Here is a 13,720-nt window from a genome sequence, read left to right as displayed (position 1 = left end):
GGAGAAAAATGTGTTCATTTCATGTATGCGCGAAATGCCTTAAAAATGGCTTTAAAATGGATTTGGAGCATGGAGACGATTATCTCGGGATTGCAAGATAACCAAACAAAACTTTTAGTGGATTTCTACTTATTTTATTAAATATCATCTCCACCAAACAGGACAAGCTTGCATCTGTTATAGTTTTGGAGAAAAATGTGTTCATTTCATGTATGCGCGAAATGCCTTAAAAATGGCTTTAAAATGGATTTGGAGCATGGAGACGATTATCTCGGGATTGCAAGATAACCAAACAAAACTTTTAGTGGATTTCTACTTATTTTATTAAATATCATCTCCACCAAACAGGACAAGCTTGCATCTGTTATAGTTTTGGAGAAAAATGTGTTCATTTCATGTATGCGCGAAATGCCTTAAAAATGGCTTTAAAATGGATTTGGAGCATGGAGACGATTATCTCGGGATTGCAAGATAACCAAACAAAACTTTTAGTGGATTTCTACTTATTTTATTAAATATCATCTCCACCAAACAGGACAAGCTTGCATCTGTTATAGTTTTGGAGAAAAATGTGTTCATTTCATGTATGCGCGAAATGCCTTAAAAATGGCTTTAAAATGGATTTGGAGCATGGAGACGATTATCTCGGGATTGCAAGATAACCAAACAAAACTTTTAGTGGATTTCTACTTATTTTATTAAATATCATCTCCACCAAACAGGACAAGCTTGCATCTGTTATAGTTTTGGAGAAAAATGTGTTCATTTCATGTATGCGCGAAATGCCTTAAAAATGGCTTTAAAATGGATTTGGAGCATGGAGACGATTATCTCGGGATTGCAAGATAACCAAACAAAACTTTTAGTGGATTTCTACTTATTTTATTAAATATCATCTCCACCAAACAGGACAAGCTTGCATCTGTTATAGTTTTGGAGAAAAATGTGTTCATTTCATGTATGCGCGAAATGCCTTAAAAATGGCTTTAAAATGGATTTGAGAGCATGGAGACGATTATCTCGGGATTGCAAGATAACCAAACAAAACTTTTAGTGGATTTCTACTTATTTTATTAAATATCATCTCCACCAAACAGGACAAGCTTGCATCTGTTATAGTTTTGGAGAAAAATGTGTTCATTTCATGTATGCGCGAAATGCCTTAAAAATGGCTTTAAAATGGATTTGGAGCATGGAGACGATTATCTCGGGATTGCAAGATAACCAAACAAAACTTTTAGTGGATTTCTACTTATTTTATTAAATATCATCTCCACCAAACAGGACAAGCTTGCATCTGTTATAGTTTTGGAGAAAAATGTGTTCATTTCATGTATGCGCGAAATGCCTTAAAAATGGCTTTAAAATGGATTTGGAGCATGGAGACGATTATCTCGGGATTGCAAGATAACCAAACAAAACTTTTAGTGGATTTCTACTTATTTTATTAAATATCATCTCCACCAAACAGGACAAGCTTGCATCTGTTATAGTTTTGGAGAAAAATGTGTTCATTTCATGTATGCGCGAAATGCCTTAAAAATGGCTTTAAAATGGATTTGGAGCATGGAGACGATTATCTCGGGATTGCAAGATAACCAAACAAAACTTTTAGTGGATTTCTACTTATTTTATTAAATATCATCTCCACCAAACAGGACAAGCTTGCATCTGTTATAGTTTTGGAGAAAAATGTGTTCATTTCATGTATGCGCGAAATGCCTTAAAAATGGCTTTAAAATGGATTTGGAGCATGGAGACGATTATCTCGGGATTGCAAGATAACCAAACAAAACTTTTAGTGGATTTCTACTTATTTTATTAAATATCATCTCCACCAAACAGGACAAGCTTGCATCTGTTATAGTTTTGGAGAAAAATGTGTTCATTTCATGTATGCGCGAAATGCCTTAAAAATGGCTTTAAAATGGATTTGGAGCATGGAGACGATTATCTCGGGATTGCAAGATAACCAAACAAAACTTTTAGTGGATTTCTACTTATTTTATTAAATATCATCTCCACCAAACAGGACAAGCTTGCATCTGTTATAGTTTTGGAGAAAAATGTGTTCATTTCATGTATGCGCGAAATGCCTTAAAAATGGCTTTAAAATGGATTTGGAGCATGGAGACGATTATCTCGGGATTGCAAGATAACCAAACAAAACTTTTAGTGGATTTCTACTTATTTTATTAAATATCATCTCCACCAAACAGGACAAGCTTGCATCTGTTATAGTTTTGGAGAAAAATGTGTTCATTTCATGTATGCGCGAAATGCCTTAAAAATGGCTTTAAAATGGATTTGGAGCATGGAGACGATTATCTCGGGATTGCAAGATAACCAAACAAAACTTTTAGTGGATTTCTACTTATTTTATTAAATATCATCTCCACCAAACAGGACAAGCTTGCATCTGTTATAGTTTTGGAGAAAAATGTGTTCATTTCATGTATGCGCGAAATGCCTTAAAAATGGCTTTAAAATGGATTTGGAGCATGGAGACGATTATCTCGGGATTGCAAGATAACCAAACAAAACTTTTAGTGGATTTCTACTTATTTTATTAAATATCATCTCCACCAAACAGGACAAGCTTGCATCTGTTATAGTTTTGGAGAAAAATGTGTTCATTTCATGTATGCGCGAAATGCCTTAAAAATGGCTTTAAAATGGATTTGGAGCATGGAGACGATTATCTCGGGATTGCAAGATAACCAAACAAAACTTTTAGTGGATTTCTACTTATTTTATTAAATATCATCTCCACCAAACAGGACAAGCTTGCATCTGTTATAGTTTTGGAGAAAAATGTGTTCATTTCATGTATGCGCGAAATGCCTTAAAAATGGCTTTAAAATGGATTTGGAGCATGGAGACGATTATCTCGGGATTGCAAGATAACCAAACAAAACTTTTAGTGGATTTCTACTTATTTTATTAAATATCATCTCCACCAAACAGGACAAGCTTGCATCTGTTATAGTTTTGGAGAAAAATGTGTTCATTTCATGTATGCGCGAAATGCCTTAAAAATGGCTTTAAAATGGATTTGGAGCATGGAGACGATTATCTCGGGATTGCAAGATAACCAAACAAAACTTTTAGTGGATTTCTACTTATTTTATTAAATATCATCTCCACCAAACAGGACAAGCTTGCATCTGTTATAGTTTTGGAGAAAAATGTGTTCATTTCATGTATGCGCGAAATGCCTTAAAAATGGCTTTAAAATGGATTTGGAGCATGGAGACGATTATCTCGGGATTGCAAGATAACCAAACAAAACTTTTAGTGGATTTCTACTTATTTTATTAAATATCATCTCCACCAAACAGGACAAGCTTGCATCTGTTATAGTTTTGGAGAAAAATGTGTTCATTTCATGTATGCGCGAAATGCCTTAAAAATGGCTTTAAAATGGATTTGGAGCATGGAGACGATTATCTCGGGATTGCAAGATAACCAAACAAAACTTTTAGTGGATTTCTACTTATTTTATTAAATATCATCTCCACCAAACAGGACAAGCTTGCATCTGTTATAGTTTTGGAGAAAAATGTGTTCATTTCATGTATGCGCGAAATGCCTTAAAAATGGCTTTAAAATGGATTTGGAGCATGGAGACGATTATCTCGGGATTGCAAGATAACCAAACAAAACTTTTAGTGGATTTCTACTTATTTTATTAAATATCATCTCCACCAAACAGGACAAGCTTGCATCTGTTATAGTTTTGGAGAAAAATGTGTTCATTTCATGTATGCGCGAAATGCCTTAAAAATGGCTTTAAAATGGATTTGGAGCATGGAGACGATTATCTCGGGATTGCAAGATAACCAAACAAAACTTTTAGTGGATTTCTACTTATTTTATTAAATATCATCTCCACCAAACAGGACAAGCTTGCATCTGTTATAGTTTTGGAGAAAAATGTGTTCATTTCATGTATGCGCGAAATGCCTTAAAAATGGCTTTAAAATGGATTTGGAGCATGGAGACGATTATCTCGGGATTGCAAGATAACCAAACAAAACTTTTAGTGGATTTCTACTTATTTTATTAAATATCATCTCCACCAAACAGGACAAGCTTGCATCTGTTATAGTTTTGGAGAAAAATGTGTTCATTTCATGTATGCGCGAAATGCCTTAAAAATGGCTTTAAAATGGATTTGGAGCATGGAGACGATTATCTCGGGATTGCAAGATAACCAAACAAAACTTTTAGTGGATTTCTACTTATTTTATTAAATATCATCTCCACCAAACAGGACAAGCTTGCATCTGTTATAGTTTTGGAGAAAAATGTGTTCATTTCATGTATGCGCGAAATGCCTTAAAAATGGCTTTAAAATGGATTTGGAGCATGGAGACGATTATCTCGGGATTGCAAGATAACCAAACAAAACTTTTAGTGGATTTCTACTTATTTTATTAAATATCATCTCCACCAAACAGGACAAGCTTGCATCTGTTATAGTTTTGGAGAAAAATGTGTTCATTTCATGTATGCGCGAAATGCCTTAAAAATGGCTTTAAAATGGATTTGGAGCATGGAGACGATTATCTCGGGATTGCAAGATAACCAAACAAAACTTTTAGTGGATTTCTACTTATTTTATTAAATATCATCTCCACCAAACAGGACAAGCTTGCATCTGTTATAGTTTTGGAGAAAAATGTGTTCATTTCATGTATGCGCGAAATGCCTTAAAAATGGCTTTAAAATGGATTTGGAGCATGGAGACGATTATCTCGGGATTGCAAGATAACCAAACAAAACTTTTAGTGGATTTCTACTTATTTTATTAAATATCATCTCCACCAAACAGGACAAGCTTGCATCTGTTATAGTTTTGGAGAAAAATGTGTTCATTTCATGTATGCGCGAAATGCCTTAAAAATGGCTTTAAAATGGATTTGGAGCATGGAGACGATTATCTCGGGATTGCAAGATAACCAAACAAAACTTTTAGTGGATTTCTACTTATTTTATTAAATATCATCTCCACCAAACAGGACAAGCTTGCATCTGTTATAGTTTTGGAGAAAAATGTGTTCATTTCATGTATGCGCGAAATGCCTTAAAAATGGCTTTAAAATGGATTTGGAGCATGGAGACGATTATCTCGGGATTGCAAGATAACCAAACAAAACTTTTAGTGGATTTCTACTTATTTTATTAAATATCATCTCCACCAAACAGGACAAGCTTGCATCTGTTATAGTTTTGGAGAAAAATGTGTTCATTTCATGTATGCGCGAAATGCCTTAAAAATGGCTTTAAAATGGATTTGGAGCATGGAGACGATTATCTCGGGATTGCAAGATAACCAAACAAAACTTTTAGTGGATTTCTACTTATTTTATTAAATATCATCTCCACCAAACAGGACAAGCTTGCATCTGTTATAGTTTTGGAGAAAAATGTGTTCATTTCATGTATGCGCGAAATGCCTTAAAAATGGCTTTAAAATGGATTTGGAGCATGGAGACGATTATCTCGGGATTGCAAGATAACCAAACAAAACTTTTAGTGGATTTCTACTTATTTTATTAAATATCATCTCCACCAAACAGGACAAGCTTGCATCTGTTATAGTTTTGGAGAAAAATGTGTTCATTTCATGTATGCGCGAAATGCCTTAAAAATGGCTTTAAAATGGATTTGGAGCATGGAGACGATTATCTCGGGATTGCAAGATAACCAAACAAAACTTTTAGTGGATTTCTACTTATTTTATTAAATATCATCTCCACCAAACAGGACAAGCTTGCATCTGTTATAGTTTTGGAGAAAAATGTGTTCATTTCATGTATGCGCGAAATGCCTTAAAAATGGCTTTAAAATGGATTTGGAGCATGGAGACGATTATCTCGGGATTGCAAGATAACCAAACAAAACTTTTAGTGGATTTCTACTTATTTTATTAAATATCATCTCCACCAAACAGGACAAGCTTGCATCTGTTATAGTTTTGGAGAAAAATGTGTTCATTTCATGTATGCGCGAAATGCCTTAAAAATGGCTTTAAAATGGATTTGGAGCATGGAGACGATTATCTCGGGATTGCAAGATAACCAAACAAAACTTTTAGTGGATTTCTACTTATTTTATTAAATATCATCTCCACCAAACAGGACAAGCTTGCATCTGTTATAGTTTTGGAGAAAAATGTGTTCATTTCATGTATGCGCGAAATGCCTTAAAAATGGCTTTAAAATGGATTTGGAGCATGGAGACGATTATCTCGGGATTGCAAGATAACCAAACAAAACTTTTAGTGGATTTCTACTTATTTTATTAAATATCATCTCCACCAAACAGGACAAGCTTGCATCTGTTATAGTTTTGGAGAAAAATGTGTTCATTTCATGTATGCGCGAAATGCCTTAAAAATGGCTTTAAAATGGATTTGGAGCATGGAGACGATTATCTCGGGATTGCAAGATAACCAAACAAAACTTTTAGTGGATTTCTACTTATTTTATTAAATATCATCTCCACCAAACAGGACAAGCTTGCATCTGTTATAGTTTTGGAGAAAAATGTGTTCATTTCATGTATGCGCGAAATGCCTTAAAAATGGCTTTAAAATGGATTTGGAGCATGGAGACGATTATCTCGGGATTGCAAGATAACCAAACAAAACTTTTAGTGGATTTCTACTTATTTTATTAAATATCATCTCCACCAAACAGGACAAGCTTGCATCTGTTATAGTTTTGGAGAAAAATGTGTTCATTTCATGTATGCGCGAAATGCCTTAAAAATGGCTTTAAAATGGATTTGGAGCATGGAGACGATTATCTCGGGATTGCAAGATAACCAAACAAAACTTTTAGTGGATTTCTACTTATTTTATTAAATATCATCTCCACCAAACAGGACAAGCTTGCATCTGTTATAGTTTTGGAGAAAAATGTGTTCATTTCATGTATGCGCGAAATGCCTTAAAAATGGCTTTAAAATGGATTTGGAGCATGGAGACGATTATCTCGGGATTGCAAGATAACCAAACAAAACTTTTAGTGGATTTCTACTTATTTTATTAAATATCATCTCCACCAAACAGGACAAGCTTGCATCTGTTATAGTTTTGGAGAAAAATGTGTTCATTTCATGTATGCGCGAAATGCCTTAAAAATGGCTTTAAAATGGATTTGGAGCATGGAGACGATTATCTCGGGATTGCAAGATAACCAAACAAAACTTTTAGTGGATTTCTACTTATTTTATTAAATATCATCTCCACCAAACAGGACAAGCTTGCATCTGTTATAGTTTTGGAGAAAAATGTGTTCATTTCATGTATGCGCGAAATGCCTTAAAAATGGCTTTAAAATGGATTTGGAGCATGGAGACGATTATCTCGGGATTGCAAGATAACCAAACAAAACTTTTAGTGGATTTCTACTTATTTTATTAAATATCATCTCCACCAAACAGGACAAGCTTGCATCTGTTATAGTTTTGGAGAAAAATGTGTTCATTTCATGTATGCGCGAAATGCCTTAAAAATGGCTTTAAAATGGATTTGGAGCATGGAGACGATTATCTCGGGATTGCAAGATAACCAAACAAAACTTTTAGTGGATTTCTACTTATTTTATTAAATATCATCTCCACCAAACAGGACAAGCTTGCATCTGTTATAGTTTTGGAGAAAAATGTGTTCATTTCATGTATGCGCGAAATGCCTTAAAAATGGCTTTAAAATGGATTTGGAGCATGGAGACGATTATCTCGGGATTGCAAGATAACCAAACAAAACTTTTAGTGGATTTCTACTTATTTTATTAAATATCATCTCCACCAAACAGGACAAGCTTGCATCTGTTATAGTTTTGGAGAAAAATGTGTTCATTTCATGTATGCGCGAAATGCCTTAAAAATGGCTTTAAAATGGATTTGGAGCATGGAGACGATTATCTCGGGATTGCAAGATAACCAAACAAAACTTTTAGTGGATTTCTACTTATTTTATTAAATATCATCTCCACCAAACAGGACAAGCTTGCATCTGTTATAGTTTTGGAGAAAAATGTGTTCATTTCATGTATGCGCGAAATGCCTTAAAAATGGCTTTAAAATGGATTTGGAGCATGGAGACGATTATCTCGGGATTGCAAGATAACCAAACAAAACTTTTAGTGGATTTCTACTTATTTTATTAAATATCATCTCCACCAAACAGGACAAGCTTGCATCTGTTATAGTTTTGGAGAAAAATGTGTTCATTTCATGTATGCGCGAAATGCCTTAAAAATGGCTTTAAAATGGATTTGGAGCATGGAGACGATTATCTCGGGATTGCAAGATAACCAAACAAAACTTTTAGTGGATTTCTACTTATTTTATTAAATATCATCTCCACCAAACAGGACAAGCTTGCATCTATAGTTTTGGAGAAAAATGTGTTCATTTCATGTATGCGCGAAATGCCTTAAAAATGGCTTTAAAATGGATTTGGAGCATGGAGACGATTATCTCGGGATTGCAAGATAACCAAACAAAACTTTTAGTGGATTTCTACTTATTTTATTAAATATCATCTCCACCAAACAGGACAAGCTTGCATCTGTTATAGTTTTGGAGAAAAATGTGTTCATTTCATGTATGCGCGAAATGCCTTAAAAAATGGCTCTTAAAATGGATTTGGAGCATGGAGACGATTATCTCGGGATTGCAAGATAACCAAACAAAACTTTTAGTGGATTTATACTTATTTTATTAAATATCATCTCCACCAAACAGGACAAGCTTGCATCTGTTATAGTTTTGGAGAAAAATGTGTTCATTTCATGTATGCGCGAAATGCCTTAAAAATGGCTTTAAAATGGATTTGGAGCATGGAGACGATTATCTCGGGATTGCAAGATAACCAAACAAAACTTTTAGTGGATTTCTACTTATTTTATTAAATATCATCTCCACCAAACAGGACAAGCTTGCATCTGTTATAGTTTTGGAGAAAAATGTGTTCATTTCATGTATGCGCGAAATGCCTTAAAAATGGCTTTAAAATGGATTTGGAGCATGGAGACGATTATCTCGGGATTGCAAGATAACCAAACAAAACTTTTAGTGGATTTCTACTTATTTTATTAAATATCATCTCCACCAAACAGGACAAGCTTGCATCTGTTATAGTTTTGGAGAAAAATGTGTTCATTTCATGTATGCGCGAAATGCCTTAAAAATGGCTTTAAAATGGATTTGGAGCATGGAGACGATTATCTCGGGATTGCAAGATAACCAAACAAAACTTTTAGTGGATTTCTACTTATTTTATTAAATATCATCTCCACCAAACAGGACAAGCTTGCATCTGTTATAGTTTTGGAGAAAAATGTGTTCATTTCATGTATGCGCGAAATGCCTTAAAAATGGCTTTAAAATGGATTTGGAGCATGGAGACGATTATCTCGGGATTGCAAGATAACCAAACAAAACTTTTAGTGGATTTCTACTTATTTTATTAAATATCATCTCCACCAAACAGGACAAGCTTGCATCTGTTATAGTTTTGGAGAAAAATGTGTTCATTTCATGTATGCGCGAAATGCCTTAAAAAGTGGCTTTAAAATGGATTTGGAGCATGGAGACGATTATCTCGGGATTGCAAGATAACCAAACAAAACTTTTAGTGGATTTCTACTTATTTTATTAAATATCATCTCCACCAAACAGGACAAGCTTGCATCTGTTATAGTTTTGGAGAAAAATGTGTTCATTTCATGTATGCGCGAAATGCCTTAAAAATGGCTTTAAAATGGATTTGGAGCATGGAGACGATTATCTCGGGATTGCAAGATAACCAAACAAAACTTTTAGTGGATTTCTACTTATTTTATTAAATATCATCTCCACCAAACAGGACAAGCTTGCATCTGTTATAGTTTTGGAGAAAAATGTGTTCATTTCATGTATGCGCGAAATGCCTTAAAAATGGCTTTAAAATGGATTTGGAGCATGGAGACGATTATCTCGGGATTGCAAGATAACCAAACAAAACTTTTAGTGGATTTCTACTTATTTTATTAAATATCATCTCCACCAAACAGGACAAGCTTGCATCTGTTATAGTTTTGGAGAAAAATGTGTTCATTTCATGTATGCGCGAAATGCCTTAAAAATGGCTTTAAAATGGATTTGGAGCATGGAGACGATTATCTCGGGATTGCAAGATAACCAAACAAAACTTTTAGTGGATTTCTACTTATTTTATTAAATATCATCTCCACCAAACAGGACAAGCTTGCATCTGTTATAGTTTTGGAGAAAAATGTGTTCATTTCATGTATGCGCGAAATGCCTTAAAAATGGCTTTAAAATGGATTTGGAGCATGGAGACGATTATCTCGGGATTGCAAGATAACCAAACAAAACTTTTAGTGGATTTCTACTTATTTTATTAAATATCATCTCCACCAAACAGGACAAGCTTGCATCTGTTATAGTTTTGGAGAAAAATGTGTTCATTTCATGTATGCGCGAAATGCCTTAAAAATGGCTTTAAAATGGATTTGGAGCATGGAGACGATTATCTCGGGATTGCAAGATAACCAAACAAAACTTTTAGTGGATTTCTACTTATTTTATTAAATATCATCTCCACCAAACAGGACAAGCTTGCATCTGTTATAGTTTTGGAGAAAAATGTGTTCATTTCATGTATGCGCGAAATGCCTTAAAAATGGCTTTAAAATGGATTTGGAGCATGGAGACGATTATCTCGGGATTGCAAGATAACCAAACAAAACTTTTAGTGGATTTCTACTTATTTTATTAAATATCATCTCCACCAAACAGGACAAGCTTGCATCTGTTATAGTTTTGGAGAAAAATGTGTTCATTTCATGTATGCGCGAAATGCCTTAAAAATGGCTTTAAAATGGATTTGGAGCATGGAGACGATTATCTCGGGATTGCAAGATAACCAAACAAAACTTTTAGTGGATTTCTACTTATTTTATTAAATATCATCTCCACCAAACAGGACAAGCTTGCATCTGTTATAGTTTTGGAGAAAAATGTGTTCATTTCATGTATGCGCGAAATGCCTTAAAAATGGCTTTAAAATGGATTTGGAGCATGGAGACGATTATCTCGGGATTGCAAGATAACCAAACAAAACTTTTAGTGGATTTCTACTTATTTTATTAAATATCATCTCCACCAAACAGGACAAGCTTGCATCTGTTATAGTTTTGGAGAAAAATGTGTTCATTTCATGTATGCGCGAAATGCCTTAAAAATGGCTTTAAAATGGATTTGGAGCATGGAGACGATTATCTCGGGATTGCAAGATAACCAAACAAAACTTTTAGTGGATTTCTACTTATTTTATTAAATATCATCTCCACCAAACAGGACAAGCTTGCATCTGTTATAGTTTTGGAGAAAAATGTGTTCATTTCATGTATGCGCGAAATGCCTTAAAAATGGCTTTAAAATGGATTTGGAGCATGGAGACGATTATCTCGGGATTGCAAGATAACCAAACAAAACTTTTAGTGGATTTCTACTTATTTTATTAAATATCATCTCCACCAAACAGGACAAGCTTGCATCTGTTATAGTTTTGGAGAAAAATGTGTTCATTTCATGTATGCGCGAAATGCCTTAAAAATGGCTTTAAAATGGATTTGGAGCATGGAGACGATTATCTCGGGATTGCAAGATAACCAAACAAAACTTTTAGTGGATTTCTACTTATTTTATTAAATATCATCTCCACCAAACAGGACAAGCTTGCATCTGTTATAGTTTTGGAGAAAAATGTGTTCATTTCATGTATGCGCGAAATGCCTTAAAAATGGCTTTAAAATGGATTTGGAGCATGGAGACGATTATCTCGGGATTGCAAGATAACCAAACAAAACTTTTAGTGGATTTCTACTTATTTTATTAAATATCATCTCCACCAAACAGGACAAGCTTGCATCTGTTATAGTTTTGGAGAAAAATGTGTTCATTTCATGTATGCGCGAAATGCCTTAAAAATGGCTTTAAAATGGATTTGGAGCATGGAGACGATTATCTCGGGATTGCAAGATAACCAAACAAAACTTTTAGTGGATTTCTACTTATTTTATTAAATATCATCTCCACCAAACAGGACAAGCTTGCATCTGTTATAGTTTTGGAGAAAAATGTGTTCATTTCATGTATGCGCGAAATGCCTTAAAAATGGCTTTAAAATGGATTTGGAGCATGGAGACGATTATCTCGGGATTGCAAGATAACCAAACAAAACTTTTAGTGGATTTCTACTTATTTTATTAAATATCATCTCCACCAAACAGGACAAGCTTGCATCTGTTATAGTTTTGGAGAAAAATGTGTTCATTTCATGTATGCGCGAAATGCCTTAAAAATGGCTTTAAAATGGATTTGGAGCATGGAGACGATTATCTCGGGATTGCAAGATAACCAAACAAAACTTTTAGTGGATTTCTACTTATTTTATTAAATATCATCTCCACCAAACAGGACAAGCTTGCATCTGTTATAGTTTTGGAGAAAAATGTGTTCATTTCATGTATGCGCGAAATGCCTTAAAAATGGCTTTAAAATGGATTTGGAGCATGGAGACGATTATCTCGGGATTGCAAGATAACCAAACAAAACTTTTAGTGGATTTCTACTTATTTTATTAAATATCATCTCCACCAAACAGGACAAGCTTGCATCTGTTATAGTTTTGGAGAAAAATGTGTTCATTTCATGTATGCGCGAAATGCCTTAAAAATGGCTTTAAAATGGATTTGGAGCATGGAGACGATTATCTCGGGATTGCAAGATAACCAAACAAAACTTTTAGTGGATTTCTACTTATTTTATTAAATATCATCTCCACCAAACAGGACAAGCTTGCATCTGTTATAGTTTTGGAGAAAAATGTGTTCATTTCATGTATGCGCGAAATGCCTTAAAAATGGCTTTAAAATGGATTTGGAGCATGGAGACGATTATCTCGGGATTGCAAGATAACCAAACAAAACTTTTAGTGGATTTCTACTTATTTTATTAAATATCATCTCCACCAAACAGGACAAGCTTGCATCTGTTATAGTTTTGGAGAAAAATGTGTTCATTTCATGTATGCGCGAAATGCCTTAAAAATGGCTTTAAAATGGATTTGGAGCATGGAGACGATTATCTCGGGATTGCAAGATAACCAAACAAAACTTTTAGTGGATTTCTACTTATTTTATTAAATATCATCTCCACCAAACAGGACAAGCTTGCATCTGTTATAGTTTTGGAGAAAAATGTGTTCATTTCATGTATGCGCGAAATGCCTTAAAAATGGCTTTAAAATGGATTTGGAGCATGGAGACGATTATCTCGGGATTGCAAGATAACCAAACAAAACTTTTAGTGGATTTCTACTTATTTTATTAAATATCATCTCCACCAAACAGGACAAGCTTGCATCTGTTATAGTTTTGGAGAAAAATGTGTTCATTTCATGTATGCGCGAAATGCCTTAAAAATGGCTTTAAAATGGATTTGGAGCATGGAGACGATTATCTCGGGATTGCAAGATAACCAAACAAAACTTTTAGTGGATTTCTACTTATTTTATTAAATATCATCTCCACCAAACAGGACAAGCTTGCATCTGTTATAGTTTTGGAGAAAAATGTGTTCATTTCATGTATGCGCGAAATGCCTTAAAAATGGCTTTAAAATGGATTTGGAG

Source organism: Anomaloglossus baeobatrachus, unplaced genomic scaffold, assembly GCF_048569485.1.
Source record: "Anomaloglossus baeobatrachus isolate aAnoBae1 unplaced genomic scaffold, aAnoBae1.hap1 Scaffold_29, whole genome shotgun sequence".
NCBI lineage: Eukaryota > Metazoa > Chordata > Amphibia > Anura > Aromobatidae > Anomaloglossus > Anomaloglossus baeobatrachus.
Note: the sequence above shows the minus strand (reverse complement) of the source record.